Genomic DNA, 17,437 nt, shown 5'->3' on the forward strand with positions numbered 1-17,437 from the left:
CTTGTACTGTGTCTCAGAAAAGCTGATGTTTTCCGGAAGGGAAACCAAATATGAAATAATAGCAAGCACTGGGACAGAGGTGGCATCCCTTCTCTTGGCCACTGCAGAAGGTTAGACAGAAGAGGGGGCTGGATCAGGGTTTGTGGTTGCAAGTGGGCACTTGGAGCACACTTGTGATTTCAGCTCATAGCCAGTGCTAGATGCTATAGCAACAGGACAAAAGGATACATGAACGTATAAGCGGGCCTCACCCAAATGCTGAAATTGATGGGCCAAACAGATGAAAGTTAGACGGGGTTAACTAGTAAACAAGAGACCAAGTATTTTTGATCACTAATGTTTATTGAGTGCTTACTACATGCGAGATAGGATTCGAAGCACTTTACAAGTATTTAATCCTCAGACTAATCTGTGAAATAGAGACAACTATTATCCCCATCTTTGCTGGGAAAGGTTGGGGGCGGGAGGAGAAGGGGACGACCGAGAATGAGATGGCTGGATGGCATCACCGACTCTGTGGACATGAGTTTGAGTGAACTCCGGGGGTTGGTGATAGACAGGGAGGCCTGGCGTGCTGTGATTCATGGGGTCGCGGAGAGTCGGACACGACTGAGCGACTGAATTGACTGACTGACTGACAGATAAGGAAACTGAGGTGCAAGGAGTTTAAGGAACTTACCGAAAACGTCACGATTTGTTAAGTCATGAAGTCAGACTGATCTGACTCTAGAGATACTGCTTTTAACCCTTGCACTGGGTGCTTTGTCTTGGTTCTCAGATTTCTTTGGCTGGCTCAGACAGTGTCAGCCCAAGACCAGTACTGACCATGTGGCCTGGCCAGTTTCTGTCAGTCCAATGGCTTTATATATATATATATACACACATATATCTCTGAATAGTTGGCTACTTGTGTACCATTTCTCTTGTCCTAGACTGTAAACTCCCTGAGGGTAAAGAATCTATCCCATTCATGTTCATTCAGTCTTTGTTCAAAGGAAGACTCTATAAGTTTTATTCTAGATTCCTTTGAGATCTAAATTATTCCATTGGCCCCTGGGATCTTTATTGGTGTTTCTTGGCCCAGGGATTGAGTCTGCAGCAACAGAGGAGGCATCAGAGTTCTCAGTGGTGTTCAGCAAATGTTTCAGGCCTGAGCATAAAGAATTGAACAGGACAGACATTATCTGTGCCTTCTCAGAGCTTGCATTTCAGCAGAGAAACAGAAGACGTAAGCACAGTGTGTAGGTGCCATTTATTTATTTTTTTAAAATATTTATTTGTCCTTGCTGAGTCTTGGTTGCAGCATGTGGGTTCTTCAGTCTTTGCTGTGGCATGCAGAATCTTTAGTTGCAGCACGTGAACTTTTAGTTGTGGCATTTGGGATCTAGTTCCCTGACCAGGAGGGACTTTGCTGGTGGCTCAGACAGTAAAGAATCTGTCTGTAATGCGGGAGACCCGGGTTGATTGCTGGGTTGGGGAGATACCCTGGAAAAGGGAATGGCAACCCACTCCAGTATTTTTGCCTGGAGAATTCCATGGACAGAGGAGCCTGGTGGGCTTCAGCCCATGGGGTTGCAAAGAGCCAGACTTGACTGAGCAACTACACTTTCACTTTTTACTTCCCTTGACAAGGGATCAAGCCAAGTCCCCTGCATTGGGTGTGTGCAGAGTCTTAGCCACTAGACTGCCAGGAAAGTCCCTGTGCTGTTTAAAAGAAGGAAAAGAAGAAAGAAAAAAAAAAAACAAGTTCAAGAAGCTGAGTGGAGAGTGAAGGAGATGGAGGGTGGGGTAGACCCTACTTTAGATAGAAATGCACAGGAAGTTCTTCCTTGCAAGTTAAATTCTAAGCTGAGACTTAAAGAAGAGAAAGACTTAGGTGAGAATGGGAAGACTGGAGGGAAACCACTTTCTGGACAAAGAAAACAGCATGTGCAAGGGCCCTGAGATTGGAAAGGCATTTATTTAACCTGCTTAATAGTGGAATTCAAGGATAATCATTAGGCTTAGACAGTTACTTCTTATACATTCTGGCCATACTTTTTTGTCTGCTGAATTGCAGCCTATTCTCTTTTGTCCGTGGTTCCACGTCCACTTCCCAAAGCAACAACCAGTATTCAGAGCTGTTTTGACTGGTTGCTCTGAAAACAGAGTAAATCAGAAGCAGAGGCAGTTCCATGTGGCCAACAGGGTGTGGAGTGTAACTTAACTTAGTCCATTTTATTTCATTCTGCATCATAAGCCTTGCCTGCATGGGGCTCAGCAGTACAACTGTGTCAAATTCCTTATACTTCTTATATCTTTTTTTGACAGACTCAACGCTGAAAAAAAAAAAATTAAAAAGGGGGAATGATTTTTAAATCATCAGAAATAATTTTTATATAAAATTTTCTAAAGATTGGAATTATGTCTCTTACTCCCAGGGGTGGTGATTTCAGCATGTTGCACTCAAGAGAAAGTTGCTTGCAAATCCCAAGAGAGGTACATTCCCAGCCTTCTGCAGGGGGGCGCCCAGCAGTTTGGGGTCCACGGCTCATCAGATGAATGTACCTGATGTCACAGTAGTCCACACGTGGTCTGCAGCTTACCTGACCAGGTCTTTCTCCTCCCCAGTGTTCTACCTGAGATCCCTTGAAAGCTCCTATTTCCCTGCCGTTCATAAAGGATCTGTAAATTATTTAAGAGAAGGAAACACAGCCTCTTATCCCATCAGATTTTCCCCCTCAGTCACATGGGTCTTTTTCTCTGAGCACACACACATGGCCCAGACTCACTGTCAGGGGAGATGTAAAGCCAGCATCTGGTGTTAATATCTATTGTTGACATTTTGGGAATGAGAACATGAGCTATTAGGGAAGATGTTTGCTTGTACCTAATTAATGTCCCGTTGTATCCCCTCTTGTTGTCAGCTCTGCCTCACCACCCTGCCTTGGCATTTTCTTTTACTGGCTAACTTTAAAAGTTAATTATTTCTCTGTTGAATGTTAAATGCCACCGTTTTTTTACTGCTCTTCCTCGGTGTGAATTATCCGTTATCAAAAATCATGATGGTCTCTGCAATTATCGACTCTTTACCTAAAGCCTATGCTCTTGCTAACCATTCTTCTCAAGTGTGGTAGCATTTGCGCATGTCTGGCAACCCAGATCTCCATCAGATGTGGAGTCCTGACTCACCACATTCCTACCCCTGTCTACACCTCCTGAGTGTATAGCAGAGACCAGGTCCTGGTATATTATTTAATTGAAGCGATCATTTAATCATTCTTCCTGAGTGATTTTGCTTTAAACCAAATCACTGTTAGAACTCATTTGGCAACTCCAATAAATACAGTAGAAGTGAGGAACCTCAGATAGTTTTCTTTGTTGTGCAAAAGTTGTTAAGTTTAATTAGGTCCCACTTGTTTATTTTTGTTTTTATTTCCATTACTCTGGGTGGTGGGTCAAAGAGGATCTTGCTGTGATTTATGTTATACAGTAGGAACCTCAGATAGAATGATTCCCTGAAAGCTTTTATAAAACATACGTCTCAATAGGAAATTGCAACTTTCTTTACTTGAGATTGGTTTATAAAAAATAGGAGTAAAAATTGTAGCTGGTCGTTGTTGAGGTGCCTTACTCTGTGTCAGGCTCTGTTACTAGCTTTCCCTATGGATTATTTTCTTTGTCTCAACATCCCTATGAGGTAAAGTAGTAGTATTATTCCCAACTGTTTTGTTGTTCAATCACTAAGTCATGTCCAGCTCTTTGCAGCCCCGTGGACTGTTGGGCGCCAGGCTTCCCTGTGCCTCACTGTCTCCTGGAGTTTGCTCAGACTCATGTCTGTTGTGTTGGTGATGCCGTCCAACCGTCTCATCCTCTGTCCCCCTTTCTCCTCCTCCCCTTAGTCTTTCCCAGCATCAGGGTCTTTTTCAGTGAGTCATCTCTTCACATCACGTGGCCAAAGTATTGGAGTTTTAGCATCAGTTCTTCCAACGGATATTCAGGAGTGATTTCCTTTAGGATGGACTGGTTGGATCTCCTTGCAGTCCAAGGGACTCTCAAGAGTCTTCTCCAACACCACAGTTCAAAAGCATCAATTCTTCAGTGCTCAGCCTTCTTTAGTTTCATGGCTGCAGTCACCGTCTGCAGTGACTTTGGAACCCAAGGAAATAAAATCTGCCACTGTTCCCACTTTTTCCCCTTCTGTTTGCCATGGAGTGATGGGACTGGATTCCCAACCTAAAGTTGAGCAGTTTGAAGCACTAAAAACTTAAGTAATTCATGCACCATCACCTGGTGGGGCAAGTGTCTGAACCCTTGCTTCCTGCAACACAGAGGTGTGTTGTCCACGATAGTGGCCTCGAGTCATAAATGGCTACTGAGCACTTAAATGGGGCAAGTCTTAATTTGTGTGTTTTGCATGTGAAATAGACAGCAAATTCCCAAGACTTAGTTCACAATGATAGTGTGAAACAGCTCATTAATAGTGTGTTCATATCCCTTACTTGTCACAATAATAGCATTTTGAATATATAGGGTTAAATAAAATATGAAAGTCAATCTCACCTGTTTCATTTCAGTTCTTTACTGTCTCTACTAGAAAATTGTAAATTTCTTATGCAGCTGGCATTACATTTCTGCTGAGAAGGGCTGCTATAGACATATGCACACGGGGCTCCAGAGTTTCTAGATTCTTTCCTTGCCTTAGGAGCTTCTGATCCTAAATTATTGAGGGGACATGCACAAGTTTTTGACCCTTCCCCTCCCTCCTTTCTGGTCTATTCACTTGCAGAAAATCCAGCACAGAGTATAAATTCTTACATCTGAGTCTCTACCAAGAACCCATCTGTTGGCGCTTATCAAGTGTGGAAAGATAAAACGCTGACATGTTATGCATTAACGAGATCAAAAGGAGGGCTAATGACAGGAATGTGGCTGCTGTTAAAATGTCCTGAGAGGATAATCTGTGCTTTTTGTTCTCCTCGAGGCGACCCCCTCAAATGTCTTCCAGAGACCCGCTCTCCAGGCTCCTTCCAAGGCCCTCCCCACCGCCACTTCACCCTCCCTTCCAGTCCCGGCCCACCCTCCTCTCTCCGGGCGTCTGTGCATCAGGGGCAGCCCCTCTGCTAAGCAGTTCTGACACGAGGCAGGTCTTTTTTCCCCCGCCTGTGAGAGCAGTGTGTAATGGTGCTGCCCTCCGCCAGGGAGCTTTGAGAAGCTTTATGGCTCTAGCAGGCGTAGGGGAGCCAATCGCAGGCACTAGCAGCTGATATATGACACTAATATAGGGTTCACTTTTATTCTCAACCTAAAAAAAAGATAGATTGTTCCAAGTTTAGACAGGCTGTAAAATCGTGTGCTTCTGGAACCACGCTGCCTTCCCCCCGGGACCACTCTAATTGCTTTACATCTGTACAAAGGTTCCTTGTAATCGGGCTTTCTGCCTTCATTTGTCTTCTTTTCAGCCTCTTAGTAAAGATCTTAATTGGTCTTAGTGGGGCTTTTTTCAGTTAGTGCAACTGTACCTTTAGGGCTGAACAAGTACCAGACACTACCTGCGGGGAGAAGTGGGGAGATGGGAAAGACATCAATACTCCTTTGCCTCTAACGGTTTAATTAATGTGCTCAGAACAAGGAGCGGTTTGAAGAAATTTCTGCTCCTCCGGGACCCTGCTGCAGACATCACCAGGGTTAGGTGGAATTTTCTAGATTTCTTTCTTGCTTCAGTCTCTGTGAACACTCATTAGCCTCGTAATTGTCTCACAGTAAACGGTGTCAGGTTCCAGTCCGTCCTCTTCGGAGGATCTGGTTGCTTTCCATCAACAGCCTGAAGTACTAGGGGATGCTTGGGTAAGGAAGTAGCCTCTAATTTCTGTTTCTTAGCTACTAATTATTTAATAATACATTTTATTGCCTATTAAAATGTGGCATAACTTGCTTGTCAGCAAAACGGGATGGAACCCAATCATTTGAGGAGCAGAATAATTGGCACTTGTACAGATGGCTTTTACTGCAAGTTGGGTTTGTTATTGCAGATCGAGTTCCTTGCCAGGTTTCTTGGTCCTGTTTGTGGGCTGGTCGGCGCAGTGAGGGGGTTACTGTAATACAGCCCAGGCGGTTGAATGCGGTCTTCCTGCAAAGGCAATGTGTACTCAGTTATAGATCATAAAGGCTTCTGCTGTGTAGGTACTTTTTCCCCTTCTCCTTCCCCACTCCCTCCACCCCTGGTTTTAAAGGACCCTAGTGAGTTCTGTACCACACTGAAAATTACCTTATGCACTGGAAAATGCATCAGTGGAGACTTTGTTTAAACAAAGGGCGTTTTTATGATGGATGGAAGAGACCAAAACTTCTGGATTTCCATCTAGTAAAAATTTGTGTAGGAAAATTGGACCAGTCCCAGTTCCTTAGTAGAATTTCATGAAGGTTTTCCTGTTGCTTCAAAATGACCCCTTCAGGAATGTTGCATAAATTCCAGAAAACTGCCCACAGTGTTTCCTAGAGCACATTAAAAAAAAAAAAAAAACGAGGTCGGGGGAGCACACGGTGTGCGGGATAGTCTGGTAGCAGGATTCGTTCACTGGATGGCAGGGAGGGGGAGCCCAAGCATTTTAGCTCTTGGTGGGGATCATTCCCAGGAGGCGTTTTTGGTCTTAAGCACTTTGGTAAGAAATGTTTTGGTGGCATTGAAGTGGGTGGGACAGTTCCTGCCGGAGGAGAAGAGTTTACCTGCCTGAGCCCTGGGACTCAGCGCCCAGCTTTCCCATCCCCTGGATTCATTTCTCCTTTGCATCCATACGGCACTCACTCAGGTCTTACTTCCCATTTGCATCCAGCCCAAATTCCCTGAAGACCACCATCCGTATTTGAAAATCTCTCTGGTGTTCTGTCCCAAAGAGGGTCCTTTGAAACCCAGGGTGATGTCCATGTTTGTATGTTTTCCAGATCTCATCTTTCCATCCCTTACTACTTTGAGATTACCTTTTTGTCTAATAGTAGAACTTTTGGGGTCTCTTTGTACCAGAACATGTCTCCTAATCTGTCTGCTTATATACCTCAGTGACTGCTTTCCTCGTTCTTTAGAAGACCTACACAAGCTCTTGACCCTTCTCTCCAAGGTTCCAAAGCCTGTGTGTTTTGCCCGTAAACACATGCCATTCTTAGCTATGGAATAAAATACATATGTCGGCATGATACTTTAGAAAGTTAGTATGAAGTAAACTTGGTGTACATAATTCTGTTTCTTAGGGGTTAAGCTTGGGAATGACGTAACACCTATAATAAATGTGTAAAAAAGAGGGAAGAAAGCCAATTCTGAGGTTTCATGTGTAATATGAACGGTAGGTGTTATACATTGCCATAAAATTTTTTTGAGCTAATGCTACTGGCAAGTTGAAGCCAGTTTAAAAGACACGAAGCCATAAAATGGTTTGGGAGCTGATTCGGGAAGTGCAGATCCTACAGAACAATGATAGCATGGAAGTTGGTGATGACCTAAAATGTCCGTAACCTTGGTGGCCACAGTCTATAGCCCACTCTGGATGGGTGTGTGTGCGTGTCTGTGTGCGTGTGTTGAGGCTTTAGACGCTTTAGACACATCTGTTGATTTCTTTCTCATCAGATTCTCAAAGAGTCTCAAAGAGTCTTTCTGTAGTTGACTCTTCTGGAGTTTATTTGTAAATAGACTCAGCTGATAGGATTCTTTGATCAGTCCTTATCCTGGTAACTTTCCTCTTGTTAATCTGGATGGGAAGACCAAAATGAAGGGGTAGGATTTTTTAATATTATGCCATTCTCTGTTAAATTAAGCACCATTAAATATACCTCTATCTCTGAGTCTCCTTTTGCCAGACCCACCCCTAATATTTATTTTCAGTTCTTGTTCTTTCCAGGAGCACAGGAACTTTGCCCATAGGAACATGGGCATCCACCCCACATATTCAAGTTCTCATCCATACCTTATGCCCTCAACACCGCAGCACACAGCTGCCCTTTGGCCACAGTTAGGCCTGCAGGTTTCTATATGAGTGGCCTGGCCTCAGGAAGATGGTCCCCTGGGGAAAAACCTGCCCATCCAGACCCTGGAAGGGGTGGGGGGTCATCTGGGCAGGGGAGTCCAGTGTCTCCATTATGGAAAACGTGATTCTAAAAGGAAGATGTGTGAGCTGGCTGAGTGCATCCTCATGACCCCACAGACCATTGCCCCACAGAAAGGCGCACAGCTTGAAGAGAGTCTAAGAAGGAGCCTTGTGTGCACAGATCTCAGGACAGGGGCTCATCTGTCTGCATATGACTAGTATTGCCTCTGTCTTACACTTTTAATTTTGATAACCTCACTCTCCATACCCCACGAAAAGCAAAATAAAATAAGGGATATAAGATGGATCCAAGTCTTTTCCAAGAAAGCTAAATCGGATGAGTTATTGTTAACTCATTAGTGTCTATGGACACAAGATGTGATTGCTTCATTTTTAGATTCAGTACTGGGAAGTCACCTGGAGTCTTGTGCAAAACATGTTATGTGACATGCTTATATAAGCAGTGTGCTTTTCCTTTAGCATTTAAAGTGTCACACACTGCCCTCCAGATGCAGGGAATGCCCTACCATAAGGGCAAAGTGTAAGGGAAAAGTGTAAATGAGGAACTAAGTTAGGAATGTTTTCAATTTGGGGAGAAACAAAGCCTTGTATTGCTATGATTCAAAATAAGGCAGTTTGAAGGTTCTAGCATTTTAAAAACACATCCTTAGTTGACCTCTTTTAAAAAGCAATGGAATAAATTGCATTGCAACTGATACTATTTGTAATATGCAGAGGACTATTGAAACTCATTCTCCCTCCAAATTTAAATATGGTGCTTGGCCTTCTAAAACGACCCAAATTCCAACAAGAAGTCAATGCAGTACGTTTTCTCTATTGTGCTACAGTTACCTAGATTTTTAAGACTTGGAATTCCCACTTTGGTGTGGAACTGATAGTCCTTAAAGTATTTGAAGGTCTTTGTAGGTATATTTATAGTTGGGTTTTTTTTTTAAGGGGGGTGTTAATGGTAGTCACTCAGTCGTGCCCGACTCTTTCGCGACCCCATGGACTATAGTACGCCTCCAGGCTCCTTTATCCATGGAACATTCCAGGCAAGAATACTGGAATGGGTTGCCATTCCCTTCTCCAGGGGATCTTCCCAACCCAGGGGTTGAACCTGGGTCTCCTGCATTGCAGGCAGAGTCTTTACCGTCTGAGCCACCAGGGAAGCCCCTGGTGGGGGTAGGAGCTCATAAATTAGGCTCTTGAATAAATTGGGAGGAGTAGGAGCTCATAAATTTAATGACCTTGATTTTGAACTTTTAAAAAAAATTCAGTTGATCTGTCATCTTCATCCCTCAGACAGTGGTTAATATTATTATTGTAAAAAATGAGATACTTTGCCCTCCAAAAGAAAACCCTTTGGGAAAATATGCTAATAGTGGCTTTGAAAGGGAACAAAGGAAAATTAGGCAAGTATTTTGAAATGGGTCCTTGTCAATCTACTTTTCTCATTGTATCAAGAGATGACAGTATTGGGAGAATATCTTTTTGGCTCACTTTTCTCATCTAGGAAATGACGATCATACCTGTATCAGGTGTTTCAGTTCAGTTCAGTCAGTCGTGTCCGACTCTCCGCGACCCCATGAATCACAGCACGCCAGGCCTCCCTGTCCATCACCAACTCCCGGAGTTCTCTCAAACTCATGTCCACAGAGTCAGTGATGCCATCTAGCCATCTCATTCTCTGTCGTCCCCTTCTCCTCCCGCCCCCAACCTTTCCCAGCATCAGAGTCTTTTCCAGTGAGTCAACTCGTCGCATGAGGTAGCCAAAGTATTGCAGTTTCAGCTTTAGCATCAGTCCTTCCAATGAACACCCAGGATTGATCTCCTTTAGAATGGACTGGTTGGATCTCCTTGCAGTCCAAGGGACTCTCAAGAGTCTTCTCCAGCACCACAGTTCAAAAGCATCAATTCTTCGGTGCTCAGCTTTCTTCACAGTCCAACTCTCACATCCATACATGACCACTGGAAAAACCATAGCCTTGACTAGACGGACCTTGGTTGGCAAAGTAATGTCTCTGCTTTTTAATATACTATCTAGGTTGGTCATAACTTTCCTTCCAAGGAGTAAGCGTCTTTTAATTTCATGGCTGCAATCAGCATCACAGTGATTTTGGAACCCAAAAATATAAAGTCTGACACTGTTTAGGGCACAGTAAATGCACGTCTGTAGAAGGTCAGGCCCAAGGTAGCCTCAGGATAGCTCTTTTCCCCACCCACCTTGCATGTGTGATGAGTTGCTTAGTCCTGCCCACCTCACTTTGTTGTTGTTCAGTTGCTAAGTCACGTCCGACTCTTTGTGACACCGTAGACTACAGCACGCCAGGCTTCCCTGACCCCAGAATGGTTTGCTGTTCCCTCCTCCAATGGACCACATTTTGTCAGAGCTCTTCACTATGACCCATCTGTCTTGGGTGGCCCTGCATGGCATGGCTCATAGCTTCATCGAATTACACAAGCCCCTTCGCCACGAGAGAACGTTGATCCACAAAGGGGCCACCTCGCCGTACTCAAAACATTTAGATGAGGTGAGGGAATAATCTTACATAATTTTGTATCTTAGAAATGGCTTTTCTCCTTTCTTTTTCTTTCATTTCTTGTACTTTCATTTCCGTTGACTTTGCTCCCATGGCCTACTCTCCAGCAAGACAAAGAGAGAACCAAACCAGGACAAGTGAGTTTCAACTTGGAATGTTTCTTTGTCTAAAGGCTGTGTCTATGAAGGGCTCGTTGTCACTGTTCTACCCAGAGGACTCTGAGCTTCTCTTTCCTAGAGTATCAGACTGGCTTTCAGGATATGCAGTATGTTTGCTTTCAAAAATAATCCTCCCACCCCAAAGTTATCATCTGTTTATGAAACTGGCCTCTGCCTTACCTGCATTTCCAGTGCCATCCTGTTGCTTACTTCTCATTGCCACTTGGGAAAAAAGTCGATATGTAGCAGATTTGCTTAAAATTGTCATCTGCCAGCCCCTGATTCTAGAAAATCAAGCCAGGTAACAATGATACGACAACCTATTCAGCTTGTGTTTTTTGGCCCAATGTTCGTTTTTCATTACGCTTCAGCCTTCTTTCCTTTGAGCTTTGCTCCGATCTATGGACCTGTGCTTATGTTCATGGCTATTTTCCAGAACATCACTAGCCTGCTTGAGTTCTAAAGCTCCTGTCTAAGTAATGACTAGGTTCCTAAGATGTCATCACCCCCTCCGGAAGAATCTGGCATCCTTTGAATTCTCTAGCAACACCTACCAAGAGCTAAATCTTACAGTCCAAGGAGGTCAGGCATCCACCGAAGAAGCAAGGAGAGGACTAATAGAAAAGGAGAAAGAGGTCCAGGTGAACCAGTGCAGCAAAATACACATGTTCCCTGGTTGAACCCATTGCGCATAGAGTTAGGTGGCTGGGTTCTGCCTGAGACCTTTCAACTCTGGAAGCTAATGAATAGAATAAAGACTTGCTGAAATTAGAGGATTTTAAGAAGGACAGTCTTATATATATATTTATGTACATATACAACCCACTCCAGTAGTCTTGCGTGGAGAATCCCATGGACAGAGGAGCCTGATGGGCTACAGTCCACGGGGTCACACATGGTCAGACACAACTTAAGTGACTGAGCACAGTGTGTGTGTGTGTAGATATGTAGTGTTGTTTAGTTGCTAAGTCGTGTCTGACTCTTTGCAACGTGTCTGATTCTTTGCAACCCCGTGCACTGTAGCCCACCAGGCTTCTCCGTCCATGGGGTTTCCCAGGCAAGAATACTGGAGTGGGTTGCCATTTCCTTCTCCAGGAGATCATCCCCACCCAGAGATCAAATCCCCTTTTCCTGCATTGGCAGGTGGATTGGATTCTTTAATACTGAGCCACCTGGGAAGCCATGGGTATTTTTACACATATACACATATATGTATATATATGTATGTATGTTTTGATGTATGCATGTATAAGTAAAGCATATGTTTGTTCATACATTCATGCACACTCACACACATTTAATTCTAATTTAAGGTAAATTTAACCTTTGACAATTCAAAGAGAAAACTTAGAGTCTATGAAGTGATGATTATGGAAACTCAACTGAGCCTTTCCTGGAAATGCTGGAACCACAGAAATTTTTTAGCAGTTGAAAAGATGACAAACGCTGATTTATGCAGACCTCAGGATTCCATTCCTAGGGCACTGTCATTTATTACTTCCATCAGCAGGAATGGTTTCTTTTAAGAGCAGATTGGGTGTTTACACTGATGACAATTAAGGATGGTGAAATAATTCCAATAAAACAGAACCAGACCAGCATGGGAAATAAAGCCAATCTGTCCCCAAATATCCCTCTCTCGTCACTATTTCCTTCTTTTCTCCACCTGGTTTCTTTTTTTCTTTCCTCTGTTCCATTCTTCTCTTTACCTGGTTTCTCCCTTCACTCCCTTTCCAACCTTCCTCCCTTGCCAGGGAAGGCTAAGCAGGTTTGAACAACACAATTCATGGAGATTCTGGCTCAGATAAGACATTCAACTCCAGAAATACCATACTAGGATCTAGTTTTTAAATGTTTCTTCCCAGGGAAAGTAAAACATTCCTTGCCATCTTAAGAAATAAGTATGTTCTCTGATATTCCAAGCCAGAAAAATTCATTTTAAGAAATTGGAGTATTTATCTTTACATGTGACAGGATAATAGTTCTTTGTTTTTCTATTTTTAATCAGAAAGAAGATTTTGTTTTTAAGGAAGGCAACTATCAACATTGTATATTCTAAAACAGGCAAATCCTAAGTCCTAGAAAAGTAGACTATCCATTAGCAAGTATTCCAAATTCTTTATATCAACAGATACTGAAAAGAAAAATTTCCCAGAACTGTGCAAGGTACTAATACATGGACATCTATAAGCCACAGTGGTGTCCATGGACAGTGGTGTCCACTGTTAGGGGGGAAAGAGGCAGGTTCTCAGCTCTTACGTGGCAGCCATGCTATAAGAAACATAAATGATCTCCATAACTCTGAGATGACATTAGCCTGTTTAGACTTCAAGAAACAAGAAACTTTGGGATACATAGCCTGTCAATCTTTTCATATATATATATATATGTTTAAATTTTTGTTCTTGTTAATACACAGATTGTAATAAACTAGGACAATAATATTTATCCCAAGATATTTTTATTAACAGTATATGTTTTCATTTTATTAACTATTATCCTACCTCTGTTTTGATCCATTCAATGGGTACACGGTGACGTGAATAACTAATCTTTGATTCCTACACATTTAAGTTTTGTCCAGTTTTTCATCTTGGTGCTCATTAAGTGAGTTTTGGAATTTCTTAGAACATAATCTTGGAAATGGAATGGACATTTTTGAAGGTTTTTGTAGTCTTATTTTTTAACTTTTCTGAAATAAATATTGTGTTTATCAAAAGAATTATTTATTTAAATGGAGATATCTTGGCTGATGAAATATCCAAGTGTTAGGGTTTGCCATTTATTATTGTCCTATAACTCATTAGATATTGATATAATTAACTACACTTTTCAAACATTTTCCTCACTGTGTTCCACATGTATTGCAACTCATGTACTCTGTTCTTTATGTTTCTGAATTCTGTACTTAAACAAAACAGCTTAAATGACACTTTTTCCTAAAAACTTTCTGAGACTCACTCAGCCTTGTTGAGCTCTTCTTTCGTTGGCCTCTAATAGTCCCTCCTGTGGCCTGTTCATCTCACTTATCAATTAACTTATCTTGTAAGTTATCTTTTTATGATGAAAATTTTATTTCTTTTAGTATATTATAAACTAAGAACCAGAGACCATGCTGTGACCTTCTTATATATGTGCCTAGAAGAGCATCTTACACATCATAGGAATGGAATATATTTTAACAATTATTATTTATCATATATGCATATTTTCTTTTTGTTTAAGTAGGGTCCATGGAAGGGTAGAGCCAAATTCATGGTATTTGCATGCTTTTTAATATCATGTTGACCTTTGCCTTCCTCATTTTGACGTGGAAATAAGAAAGATTGGCTCACTCAGAAAGCACTGCATTTGTCTACATGAGAAAAAGAAATGAACCTAGAGTTTAAACTGTGTGGGACTAGTAGGCATTAGTGAAGAGAAGCCTGTTTCTTTAAAGACTCAGGAGTGACACTTGTCCCTCACCATCAGGCGCCAGGCAAGAATGAACCCCACCCCCCGTCTGCCGGAGGTGGATCTGATCCGCCTCTACTGTTTGGGAGTACCCAGTCATTCTCTTTGGTGGCGGTGGCGGTTCAGTTGCTAAGTCTTGCCCGAGTCTCTGTGGCCCCCTGTCCTTCTCTATCTCCTGGAGTTCACAGGTTCATGTCCGTTGAGCCAGTGGTGTTATTTAACCATCTCATTCTCTGCCACCCCTTTTTCCTTTTGCCTTCAATCTTTGCCAGCGTCAGAGTCTTTTCCAGTGAGTTGGCTCTTCACATCTGGTGGCCCGAGTACTGAAGCTTCACTGCAGCATCAGACCTTTCAATGGCTCCAGGTATTGATGTATTGGAGGCAGGATCAGAACTGGTCATGTAAATGCTGGCTAATGTTCAACCTTGTTTTAAGTAAATTAAATATTCTTGGATTGGTTTGGATAATCTTTGATGATAAATTGCTAATAAAATTTCATTGAGATCAGTTTGCGCTCATAAGCATCTAGGACTAATTCTTCTGTAGATAGTTAGAATGTTACTTCTCTTCTCTGCAAGTTCCATAGTTCACTTTAAGCATAGTGTGAAAGTGTAGAGTCTAAGAAAACTTATTTTAAAAAGGATTGAAAGAAATTTTAAAAATTAGCTGTCTAAAATGATTTCTAAGACAACCATCTATAAGGAAAGTACATTTAATGAAAGGATAACTGGATCAAATACCCCTTCCCCCTCCCCCACCATGTTCCTTTTCTACACTGAATCTCCCACTGTATTCTGCAGAAAAGCTGGCAAGTTCCATCAACAAAAAGATACAAATATTGTCACTTCCCATTGGATTATTGGATTCAGAATTGCTTTTATTTTGATGCCTTTAAATATTTTGTGTTGATGAGGAACCAATATACTTGGTCAATTATCACTTAATTACTAAGAGAAATAAAATGCCACTCAAACTCATAACAAATTGAAAACAGTCCATCCATTTTGCATGTGACACGTCTAATGCAGATCACAGGTTTGAAGAAAATTATATTTCAGTGCCATGAGCACAGCAGAGACTTATAAAATACCTGAAACTGATAGGGAACTTAAATGTTATTTTTAAGACTAGAAGTTCAGAGACTTCTTCCATACGTGTCTGACATCAGCAAGCTCTTAATAATGCAGTGTGTACTTATTTATCGATCAGACCATTTAAGTAGTAAGACATGAGAAAGTGGACACTATTATCTGGTAATTGACCATATTGGAGAGTTAAGTGTTCTGACAAGGAACTAAGTGTGTTTAACCTTCAGATAAGATCAATTTTAAGATAATGCCTACTTTGGTAATGAACCAAAGCTGCTAAGAAACTTTGTACTCTAGATGCTTCTAAAGCAATGCTATTTTGATGACAACTATCATAGTTTTTTAATAAACAAATTTGTTTCTAAGAGTTTTTGGTCTCCCAGGGCAACCTGGAGAAGGGTTACTAACTTTCATACTGTACTTAGCATAAAAGCTCAGGTGTAAGGGGACAGTGATTAGCACATTGCCCAGGGAGTTATTCATTCATTTAGCAAACATCTTCTGGTTACTTTCCTTGTGACAGTCAATACATTGCAGTCTAGGGTTCCAACGTCTTGTGAGATATCTCACTTGGAGGAATTTATGCTGCAGTATGATGGTTTTCCAGTTTTGTTTTATCTGGTAATCTCTAAACCAAGCTTATGTGGGCTCGTAGTTTATAAAAAGCAAAAGAATCATACCTCAAAACCTGCCATTTTTGCCTCTGAGTCCTTTGTCTGTGGGCTGATTAAACAGAGCTTAAAACCAACATTTCTTAGGGACAGACCCACAAGCAAATATCAAAACCCATTATAAGGGTTGGCATAGAAATATGAACACAATTGACAAGAGAACATAAAGAAGGATAGAACTTAAGTTGCCTGTGAGGTTAGTAAAGGCTTCCTAGACAAAGTACCTTCAAGCAGCAAAACAGTCTTGTTGGATGAATTGAAGGTAATGGAGACAGAGCAAATGATGGCTATGTTGTTAGGGAACTGGGACAGCAGTTATCACAGAGCAAGTCACATGGCTGCACCCAACCCCAAAGGGCCATCAAAGTGCCTAGAACTAGGGGAGAATGGGAAATATTTGATGGACAGTGCTGATGACCTGAACAATGGGTTAAACCATAGGGCTTCCCTGGTGGCTCAAACAGTAAAGAGTCTGCCTGCAATGTGTGAGAAGCAGGTTTGATCACTGGGTCAGGAGCATTCCCTGGAGAAGGAAATGGCAACCCACTCCAGTATTCTTGCCTGGGAAATCCCATGGATGGAGAAACCTGGTGGGCTACAGTCCATGGGGTCACAAAGAGTCAGACACGACTGAGTGACTAACACACAAACATCAGTAGAAGGTGATAGGAATACCATTGATTTTCTTAATGATAGAAGCAGCAAAATACCATCCACTGGGAGTAGTTAGAGGTTTGACAAGAGTGGTAAATGTTTGGAACAGCCGTTTGTTAAAATAATTATATGAGAATATAGCAGCAAAGGAAAGGGAAGTTGTTCTGGTTAAATATTTATCATTAGGGCTCCATGCAGAATGAAATGGTAATGCAGCTGCGATTCAGTTTCTTAGTTCAGCTGTAGCTTAAAATTAGAAGCTGCCCATCAATAATTTTCCCAAGGGAGTGATTTCTCCTGTAACAGCACATAGCCTCGAGAAAAGGAAATGCACACAGGCAAGCTTTCTGGGAATGGAAAGGGGAACCACGGCAGAGAGAAAACAATCCAGAGAAGTTGATTGTACACAAATTCTTGGAAATAAAAATGATTTCCTTTTATCAGTCAGTCTGTGAGTATGTTAGCTGCTGGCCTAGCACTTTGGCACAGTATGGAATCAAGAGAAATCTATCAGTTTATTCTCTGTTTAAGAGTATAGACCTTGGTCAGAGAGATAAAGCTCATGATACAAGTTTGGTGTTTGTTTAATTTATATCATTTATAGCCCTAGTTATTATAATGTTGGGAAATCATCGCATGAAACATAAATCTAATCTTGAAGAAGAGGTTTAACTGGGAAAGTGTAGAAAAGCAGGAGGATTCAAGAGTGATGGTTTGAGTAAAGATTTGATGGTGGAGTAAAAATGGTTTATACTAGGGGCAGGAATGAGGATGGCCAGAAAGAAGAGGAGAGGATTAGAGGAGAGGATTAGAGGA

The 17,437-nt window shown here is 41.9% G+C and overlaps 1 protein-coding gene across 9 annotated transcripts in view; it reads left to right on the forward strand.

Moving 5' to 3' along the window:
- The window catches only part of AUTS2 (activator of transcription and developmental regulator AUTS2), a 1,225,668-nt gene that overhangs the window by 772,342 nt on the left and 435,889 nt on the right, over positions 1-17,437 (forward strand). The gene's annotated exons all lie outside the window — the stretch shown is intronic.

Source organism: Moschus berezovskii, chromosome 27 (genome assembly GCF_049115385.1).
Source record: "Moschus berezovskii isolate FMDL1 chromosome 27, NW_MosBer_1.0, whole genome shotgun sequence".
NCBI classification, from domain to species: domain Eukaryota; kingdom Metazoa; phylum Chordata; class Mammalia; order Artiodactyla; family Moschidae; genus Moschus; species Moschus berezovskii.